Genomic DNA, 10026 nt, shown 5'->3' on the forward strand with positions numbered 1-10026 from the left:
CTCCAAACCCAACTTATTAAAATGTTTTATTATACAAACTATCCAGGGCACATGATACAGTGTCTATGCTGACTTCATGCCAGCTTTATCCTGACTGAAGGGGAGCAGAAAATACACCCATGAGCATAAAGGCGAAATGGCAGTCAGAAAAATTAAAAATTAATAGAAACGTGTCAGTACAGGAATAATACCTCAAACCTTGTGAAAAGAGTGCAGAATGAGCTGAAGTTGGAACAGTGTACCACAGCATATGGCCACAGCTTTCTCTGATGTTATACAGGAGAGTTCTCAAAACCAAATTAAATAACATCACTGGACTGTGGCTGCTAAAGAAGAATTTCCTACCAGCTAATGAAGGCATCACCACTCCAATCCAAGATCATGATCCTGAAGAAAATTCACAGCTAAACTGGGGGACATTTTCCTTTAGCCCTACATTTCCTTGAGCTCACAGACTGCCATTAAAGGCTACCAAAGCCTTTGGTGAAAGAAGATATGCAGAGACACCCTGTGGTGGCAAAATAATATGATCAGAATTAGTTCCAACAGCTGAAAATTCATTTAAGACACGCAAGTGGATCAGAAAAGCTGCATCGTGCGGACACCAAGAAATTCTCCCCAAGTTGCTATTCATGTAATTTCCTCTCTCCAGACATCCTTTCCTGGCTGGCATCTTTTACTCTGTGTGTTTGCATAACAGTCCCTGCCACAAAGATTTTACCTCTTATTCTGTTTGGCACTTTTACTCCAGAGGACAACAGCTGAATCACGGCTGCGACAGTTGGAGGGATGGCCATGGAAATGCTCTGCTTTTGGAAGAGAGTTTCCTGCATCTTCAGCCTGCCAGTCTTGGGTAGGGAAAACAATCAGTCTTTTGTAAGCTGTTGCTGTTGGTTTTTTTACCCCATTCATGATTCATATTTTGTCCTGAAGTCAAATTTTATCTATGAAGGCAGTTTCAGAGCCATCAATATACAGCTCGGGACATCCAGAAATGAAAGCCATCAACAACCAGCATCTGTGCAGATCAGTTTTGGCATCTGAAGTCTTGCAGGTACTACACCTTGCTTATAATGAACTAAAGACAACCTACAGATAAAACAATGAGGTTCCTGAAAATGTTGTCCATTGCTGATATCTGATCTTCATCTGAAGGAAACATATTTTCTCCCAGATCTGCAAGTACAATCCCCATTTTAAAGAGTCATTAACAAAACAACTCCATTAGTGCTAGATAAGAAAGGTGAGAACAATTGGTTGGTAGATAGAAAGCAGTGGTAGTCAAGTTTCACAAGATTTAAGCAGAGAAGAAAAGCAAGGCAAATAAATCAATTATTCAAATACTGGATATTCAGATCTGATTTGGCAACACTTTTAAACAGATAGTTAAAGTATAGAAGGACTTCCCCTCTCATCATTAGAACTAATTACACTCCTCATAGCCAGACAAATTCATCTTTAAAAGAGAAATTAAATACTGTACATGTCCAAAGTATAATTTTTCAAAAATTGTCTAAAAGGCTTAAAAAAAGATCTGAGTATCTTCAGTGCTTTGTTACCAATTTTTACATGTTTATTTTCGATGTTACATTTTCTTCTCTTGATCTTTTAGACAAGTGGTATCAGTACTGAAAGACCCTTCAGTGAGAAGCCTTTGAAGCTCCCTTCTCAGAATCAAGGTAGATGTCTGCCTCCCCAGTTGCTGATTTTACTAGACACAGATTGTTCTGTTCTGCAGAGCTTCACCTCAGCACCACTGTATGCCTAAAATGGGTCTTGAATTTGCAGATTATTTTGTCACCAATTAAACCCCAAAGTCTGTAATTGTGAGGTGTGTAAATTTTCTTTCTTTCACAACTTCTATTCCTTCACATCTTAGTGTAATACTTTAGTGACAGTTTCCTTTTACAGGTCAGTGAACTGTTTGTAATTCCTTTCATAAATGGTCTTTTCTGCCATTTCTGTGGGATATACAAGTCTGACTTACCTAGGTTCTGTTAAAACACTGGGTCTCTCATGACCAAGCCTGAGCAGCAAGGTGTGTCACTCTATGTTCCTTCAAGGAATTTAGTTTCTTGTTAATGTGTATAACCATGTAATTTTGGTAAATGATTATAACACAACTTAAAACTGTTTCAAGGTGTGATCCTGCAAAGCATTAGTACAGTGAGTCCCAGTCACTCTTGCCTGTGTGTGTCCTAAGGTATGAACTGGTTATGGAGAACTGTACTTAAAAGGCTGGGAGAGATTGAGGGGAGAGCAGCATATAAGGAGAGAAAAGATGAAGAGTAAAAGCAGAAAAGTTCAAAATGATTGTCAATTTTGTTTTTAAGCCCACAAACTTTGTGTTATTTTGTATAGAAGATTTGTGGAAAATATTTTTAACAGGCAGGAACAAGACAATAGACATAGGAGGGGGTGAACATGACCCTCCAAGTCAAGCAACCAAAAGTTAATGAAATTACCAAGTATCAAATGTAGCACAGAGAGACTAATTCAATCAGAGAGGCCAAAGGGATAATTCTTGGAGACAAAGCATCACAACGCGGAAATGCAGCCTAATCAACTGCTTTATCAAAAGAAAAAGGAAACAATTTCCAATCCTTAACTAAAATCCCCAGTTGGTTCTTCATCTTTTCAGGGTTCTGGTTTTTGTTTGCAGCGTTTGTTCCATCTCACATTTGTTTCACTGCTTCTGTTCTCTGCACAAAGCTGTTTCACTGGCTCCTGACTCTTCGCTTCTATCAAACGAGCCGCCTCTGCTCTTGGTTTAAGAAACCAGCTTCATCATGAAAGAGAGCATGTAGAGGGAAATATTCATTATGTTTAATGTCCAAGCCTACTTCCCATAATTACGTAGAATAGAGCAAGAATACCCAGAGTCACCTTGTGTCTGCAGGATTTTTCAGAGCAGGTATTTGCTTCATCTGATGGAAAGCAGCTGCTCCCCGATCTCAACTGAACCTCCCATGTAACCAGGACCCTTTGCAGGTAGAGTAACACACCCAGACTTCGCCAGGTACAAGCAAGGGAGAGGCTTTCGGAAAGCTACTCAGACTTCTGTTTTCATCTAAGCAAGTGGTGTTGTTATGACAGATAAAATGAGCTGGCACAAAGGAAAGAAGGACCTCATGGAAGGAAGCGCAGGAGATGGGAAGCACGGCCGAAAAAAGCGAGAGCGGCTATTTAAGAAGAGATTTTCTGGACTGAGCCTTTTCTCTGGGTCTCCTAAGAATAAATTGTAAGTACATCCTAGATTATATTTTGTATACATTTTTAACCAAGAAATTTTGTAAGTATTTCCAGAGCAGCTCTGGAAGAGCCACACAGACACTTTTGTTAGCTCTGCCATATTAACTGTTTCACAAACAAGGAAACAGTTATGGACTAATTAAACAACTTGACCTAAAAACTAGGAAGTCACTGGCAGAAGTAGACACAAAATGAATGTCTCCAAACCCTGTGTGTCTGTGTGTTCCTCTTATAACCATATCCCAATGCTTCCAGTGAGAGATTCAGAGAGGCAGCATCTCTGTTCCTCCAGATATACATTAGCACTGCCAGCCCGACAACCCAGGACACTGGTCTGGGAGTAACATTGCTGCAGTTTTTGTTGCACTGACAGCTGTAACTCCAGGGTGTAATGGGCAATGGCAATGTATGGGCAGCACCAAAAATCACTGTCCAACAAAGTCAGTGCTACTAAGTTTCTTGAATCAGAGCATAATTATTGCTTGTGTTCCTACAATCGTACCTGTATACTTACTACTTTTCGGTTAGAAGGAGAAAAGGAAAAACAAAACAAAAAGACAAGCAATGCAAAACTATTCCTTTTTCAACAAAAGTAAGCAGAGGTAAAAGTGAGTTTGAGCTTACTGCTTTGTGCATGTATTAGTTTTGAGCCATTATAATCATCCATGTGGGGTTTGAAATTCTCTTTTTGGGTCTTTCTACTTGATATTATTCATATTATTCTTCCTTAACACAAATTAAACTGAGTGCATGCATCATGCTAAGATCAGGAGGGGTTTCCAAAAATTGTTTTTTCTCATTCAAGACCTGCATTCCCTACAGATCTCCTACAAAGAGTCTGTCTTTGATAATTATTATGAAATTACCGTCTCAGGAGGAAGTGCACGCAAGTCTCCACAATTACTCAGCTAACTACATTAAGCTTGATAGCCACAGCAGCTGGTTACAGGCTCGACATAAGATTAAAATACACTAGCCAGAAATGAACCTGAGAGCCACATTTTTCTCTCAGACTGATCTAATTGCAGCACAACTAATACCAAGGGCTTGGCTTTGGGATTTATCTTGCTGCACTGCTAAGGAACTGGACTAGAAACATAGTCAAACATCCAAGAAGTGAATTACATCTGTGAGTATTCTCTGTTATTCCTAATTTCACTGAAGCGTGCATTCGGGGGGCAGACAAATGCAAAGCAGTAAAACCACGTTTTCCAGACATTGATCCTTCTGTGTCAGTGATAAATATGGACTTCCCCAGTTTGAAAAAAAGATTAAAAAGAAATTCAACGGGAATGTAGGAACCTCCTCCCATGGTGCTCTCACATTAATGGACAGAGTCAGTCTTCAGACCTTACTGGAGATATTTCTACAGACACATTGCATGGTGGTAGTTTTTAAACACATTCAAGCCACAAGGGCCTACAGAACTCCCACAGTGGTACAGCCAAATGACATCATTTCTACAGTTCAGCACTGATTTGTGAGCTCTCGTAAGGGATTACATAGGTTAGCTGCTTGATTTTGAAGCACCGTTTTATATAAAATACAGTGGTATATAATTTGACCAAGAGACCTTTTCTTTCAGCCCTTCCATCTCTGTTCAAGGTCAGTGCAATATAGGGCTTATCTACTGGCCAGTATTAGTGTGCACTGTTAGTGCACACAAGTGGAAAAAGAACCTTTATGATGGTATGGGGGAGGCCTGTTAGGTCAGATGCCAGTAATTTAGATACACAGAGCTGTATGGAATTTGTCTTCATGCAAACACACGAGGCTTGTGCCACATTCACCCACAGAAAAGCTGCATATTAAAGATCCTACCTAGCTAGCTGGCATCACTGGTTTATGGTTTTGTTTAAATGATGGAAATCCTTTAATCATTCTGTGTTCTAAAACTAATGGTTTGTCCTGCCATCACAGCCAGACTCCCCTTTTTCTGTCCATTCCTGCTTTCTGCAGGTGACCACACGTTGCACCTGCTCCTGGTGTGTCACAGGTATAGCCTGTGGAAGGGTTCATAAATCACACACTAATTGCTTCTGCTGCCCTAGGAAGTGCACAGGCTGAACTTGTCACCTCTCTTTGTGACTGTTGTAGCCCTCAGGGAAGAAGTCAGCTTTTTGAAGACAAGAGGAGATGTTTACACAGGAAAGGCTCCAAGAAGCTGAAGCCAGCACGGGAGGAAATCTGTTCTTTGAGGCAGCCACACTCCGGGAAAATGTGTCCGAAATGCGAGATCCTCAGCTGCCGGAAGTGCGAGACCCTGCACTCGGAGAGCGGCTTCATTGCCCACAGCCTGCTCGACCACTATGACAGGGGAGGAGCCACAGCCCACCTGTGACTGCAGAGGGGTGATTAAAGATCTGATGGGGGTACCCTGCCAGTACCCAACCACATCCCAAACGCTAAAGCTTGGATCCCTCAGGCTCACTGGGTCTCCGGCCTGTGCAGCATCAGCAATTCCAGCCATACTGTAGCTCATACTATACACAGCAGATGCACATGCAGTAATTTAACCAGCATGCACCCTGCAAGCAAAGATCTGTAAGCTAAAAGTTTCTCAGCTACTAAGGACAAGGAATTGTTTCAGAAATAATCTCCAGTTTTCTTTGTTCTCTCCAGGAAACAAGATTATCCCACTGAGCTGCAAAGAAGGACGTGACTATTGCATGCAGAACACTGGGTACATTACTCTTACTTGCAATGCCTTGGTATGTTTCAGTATTGTTTGTGGTCTGGAATATTAAACATTTTATTTTTAAATTAACTAACTTGGGTATGCACTTGATGGGGGAAGGAGGCTTTCTAAAGGCCATGAGGATTGCAGATCACATCCAAACACCCTGCTAGAATTTCTGACCTCTCACAGGCTTTCAACACCTCTCCTATGATTCAGCATCTTGCCTTAAAAGAAGCAACAAGGATCACAACTCTCAAAGTACTTAAGATTTCTTCAGGTTCTTAAACCCAAAACTATAATTTTTAAGCAAAACTATAATTCTTAAAACTGTGTAGTGCAGCTCCAAATAGGAGCCAAATAGGCCAATACACAATGGTAGGGGTGTGTGGCATTAAGGTGCAGGCATACATAAGACTATTTATCTTTCTGGAATTCTTAAGTACAGGTGAAAGGAGGAAGTAGCCTCTGGAATAGGTTATCCCAAGTTTAGCAGCATACATCTTTTCCTCCCATGGCAACTGGCCAACTCTGTATGCAGAATGAATTCCTCACTCTTTGGCTGGCAACAGGCTAAACAGACTTAGTGTCCCATAGCTGTTGACATTAAGGGTTCTTTTATTTAGCCAAGCAGATAGAACACAGGCTGGGAAGTCTGGACTTGTTTCATTAATCCTTTTCCTAAGGACTCTCTGTGTCCTTCCTGCTCCCCTTTTGGAGCTGTTCCATTTTTGTTCCAATGAATGTTTGGTAAGGGGACTGGAATCCTGATTTTTTTTCTATCCCTAGGGAGTACTTTGACTGAGCTATGTCATCCATTCTTGTGTTTTGTTTCCACCTCCTCAGAAAACAATTTCAACAGGAGGAATTCAGAGCCACATATACAACATTCCTGTGCTCCAGAGTATCTTGAACAATACTGCTTAGCTCCCTTTATGGAATATCAAACACTCAATGCTCCTTAGGCAAGAGACCGAGACCATTTCAGAAACTAGACTGAGCTGTCCGAAGCCCAAAGGGCAAAGCCCATCAGGTACCATAGATAGGAGAAAACCTGAGGCAGGATTTACAAATAGGAATGAACTGCTACCAGGAATGAACCCTTCTGCCCAGACTTCACTGGTTCTGTGTCCTTCTAGCAAGTGCCCAGACTTCCTGTCCAAACACAGACTTCTAAAGCCAGAAATTAGATCTTAAGAAGATCCCTGTGCTACAAGGGCCTTAATCCCTCAGAAACCATGTTTCCATGGTGCTTGATTGTAGCTTCCGCTCATTTGCTTCATAAGAGCCAAGCAATGCCTGGCAAACCAGAATTAACCTTTTATGTTTCCCCGTGACTGCTATTCTTAAGCTGTGATCCTTCACAGCCTTCCCAAGAATAAGCCACTCCAGTACTTTAGAAATATCTATTCATCCTCATCCCTCTTCATCAAGCAATCCAGAGGAAACATCTCCAGATAGTCACCTGAGGAAGAGCAAGGTGACAGACTGAAAGGATGAAGGACTAGCTCATCCCAGCAGCATTACTTTAAATCTCACAGTCCACTGCAGTGAAACCAGTTCCAATAGCTGACATAGTTGAGCTTTTAGCCAAGTGTTCCAGAGGGGATAGTTCTATCAGCGTCTGCCTGATGGGATTTCCTTTGTGGCTTGCTGGAGGACACACAGCAAAGCTCCTCATAGGGGCTATTAGTCTGGAAAGGCATCTAAGTAATAGCAATGTGCAAACCCAGCTCATTTTAGGGAGCAACTTTCTCTTCTCCTCACTTCCCCCACAGTTAATGCTGTTTTCCTGTCCTGTTTGAAGGACAGCGGGTAACATGGTAAATCATTTCCCTGATCAGCACTGCAGAAGCACCACTCTTCTCCTCTATCAGTCATGAAGTCAAGCTTGGGAAGAACAACTACAGCGTTTCCATTACGCGCTGAGGTAGCACAAGCTAATATGGTACTTGTTTTCTCAGTAGCTGTTAAATGACTGCACTTTTCCTGGGCTGGCTACCAGAATTTCCTTCAGAGATCTGCCTGGTACTGTGAGACCATGTTTGTTCCTGTCATACACAGGTTTATGTGTGTGGTACTGAGGTCAGGCAATAAGGCCACTACCTTGAGCTTGGCCTGACTTTGATCTCCCCAGCCACGGCACAACAAGGCACATTTGTCTCCAAAAACCCCACAGGCCCCTGCAAACAGTGAAATCCCAGAGCCAGGGAGCTCTGCAACCTCTATGGCAGCACCCACTGACACTCATCCATCAGGACAGCTCCACCCCCTCAGCTCTTATGCCAGACAAGTAATTTTAAAAATTATTTCAAGAAAACTTGCCAAAAACTGGAACATGTTATGTGAGCACAGGCTTTCAGTTTTAGATTTTAAAGCCGGCTCAAGACACATAATTATATTAATACAATATATTGTGAAAGAATTATAATAGAAATACTGATTACACATTTAAAAGATTTAGGCTTGAAATCATTCCTAAATAATAAAGCTATGATCATACCCTGACATATCAGTTATTAAGAGCCTGTACTCCTTAATTATCTGATTCCAATACTTTGAGGAAATTTAAGAGGAATATTGGACTCTATTATATTAAATACACAAATGGGCTCCATCAAAGGCATTCACTAGAATGTGAGTGACTTTACAATCAACAGACCCCTGCCAACACAACTGATACAAGCATAAAAGGGAAAGGAAGCAACTCCACTGGTGAGGGGCAAATCCATGGGAGCTCTTTCCCTGGAAATCCAACACAGGACAAGCAGGAGTATAAAAGCAGCAGTTGTCACCATTTGTTCACAAATCAAAAGATTCAAGGTAAAGAAAGCAAACCCATAAAGTACTCATACAATCAAAAGAAAACTAGAATAAATTAATACAATATATACACTGCATATACCCAATTTCAGTTTTGGTTTTTAAAGCAGCCTAGGTAGCTTTCTCCTCTGCCAGATACAATGAAGGCCTTGAGAAAGAAAAGTAATTTTTTCAGTTGACATGTACAGAGCAGACTAGAAGTAGATCTGGAGAAAAGTAATTACCGTAACATGAGACCATCTGAACTGAAGATGTTTGATATCAAAGTTGTACCTTATGTTTATTTTCTACAGCTGCACAAAGCTATATCCTTTCCAAAGCTTCCACATTTAAAAAGGTGATGTTTCTCCTTACTGTTACAAACATCTTTAACCTCTCATATTATAATCTGACCATTTGATGCCTTCTGAATTCTGTAAATGGTCTAAAATAATATGATCCCACTCAGCCCAAACGAACTTACCATTTCAATACTGCAGCTGGATATTGGGAGGTAAGTACAGAAATAAGCAATAGATTGATGTGCCAAAATTCCAGTCTTTTCCTCTTGGATGACAAAATGCGAAGGACAGACTGTCTCTTCCAACTTTTCACAAAGCAGTTATTTATTTATTTGTTCGTTTTCTGAATCAAAGTCTGTGTACCACAGGCTGTAGCAAATATGATGAAAACCAGAGAAAGTGGTGATCTATTTGCTAATACAATTCAGCAAACCAGTACTCCACTCAGAGCTTAACATGAAGGTATCACAAAATTACCCTCGGTGACCCTATAAACACTGCTTCCTGTCAGGTTCGCCCCTGAGACGTCAGCCTGGAAGGCTTTCCTCTGAGATGTGCTATCTTCTCAGCTATTTGAAGAGCAAGATCAATTTACATGAGGAAAATGCAATGTCTCTGCTGCCAAACACAAACCCAGACCATTTAACAGGCCTCTAACTTCCTCTCCCCATTCTTACCAATTCATTGCCAAGAGTAAGCATAGCAAAGGCAAAGACAACCAAACACAACACAGCCCGTTCAAGGGCTATTAACCAACACAAATACTGGGCAGAAGTAGTATTTCTTAATAATCTCTAAATACCTTCCTCAAGGAAGATGGTGAAGAAATCCTATTGCTTATCTCAAGTACTTTCATAACCTGCATCAAAAATCACATCCAAAAAAACCTCACAACACAAAATAACTTTATTCTGTGCAATATCCTGGTGGTACTTGAGGGAAGGTGTTCCTGCACCTGGAGGTCAAGGCTCCTGCCTCCAGTTTTGCCAATAG

At 41.1% G+C, this 10026-nt stretch overlaps 1 non-coding gene across 3 annotated transcripts; it reads left to right on the top strand.

The window, feature by feature from the left end:
* The first annotated feature begins 740 nt into the window (after positions 1 to 740).
* On the top strand, positions 741 to 6201 carry LOC108640958. 3 transcript variants are annotated; one of them, XR_003916094.1, is made up of 3 exons: positions 741 to 853; positions 953 to 3241; positions 5350 to 6201. It is a non-coding gene; the product is annotated as an uncharacterized LOC108640958 (transcript). The 3 variants fall into 3 exon arrangements; XR_001921627.2 differs by having other exon boundaries at positions 747 to 2991; positions 3097 to 3241; XR_003916095.1 differs by having other exon boundaries at positions 747 to 1054; positions 1613 to 3241.
* The last annotated feature ends 3825 nt before the right edge of the window (positions 6202 to 10026 follow it).

Source organism: Manacus vitellinus, unplaced genomic scaffold (genome assembly GCF_001715985.3).
Source record: "Manacus vitellinus isolate BGI_N305 unplaced genomic scaffold, ASM171598v3 scaffold_49_pilon, whole genome shotgun sequence".
Taxonomy (NCBI): domain Eukaryota; kingdom Metazoa; phylum Chordata; class Aves; order Passeriformes; family Pipridae; genus Manacus; species Manacus vitellinus.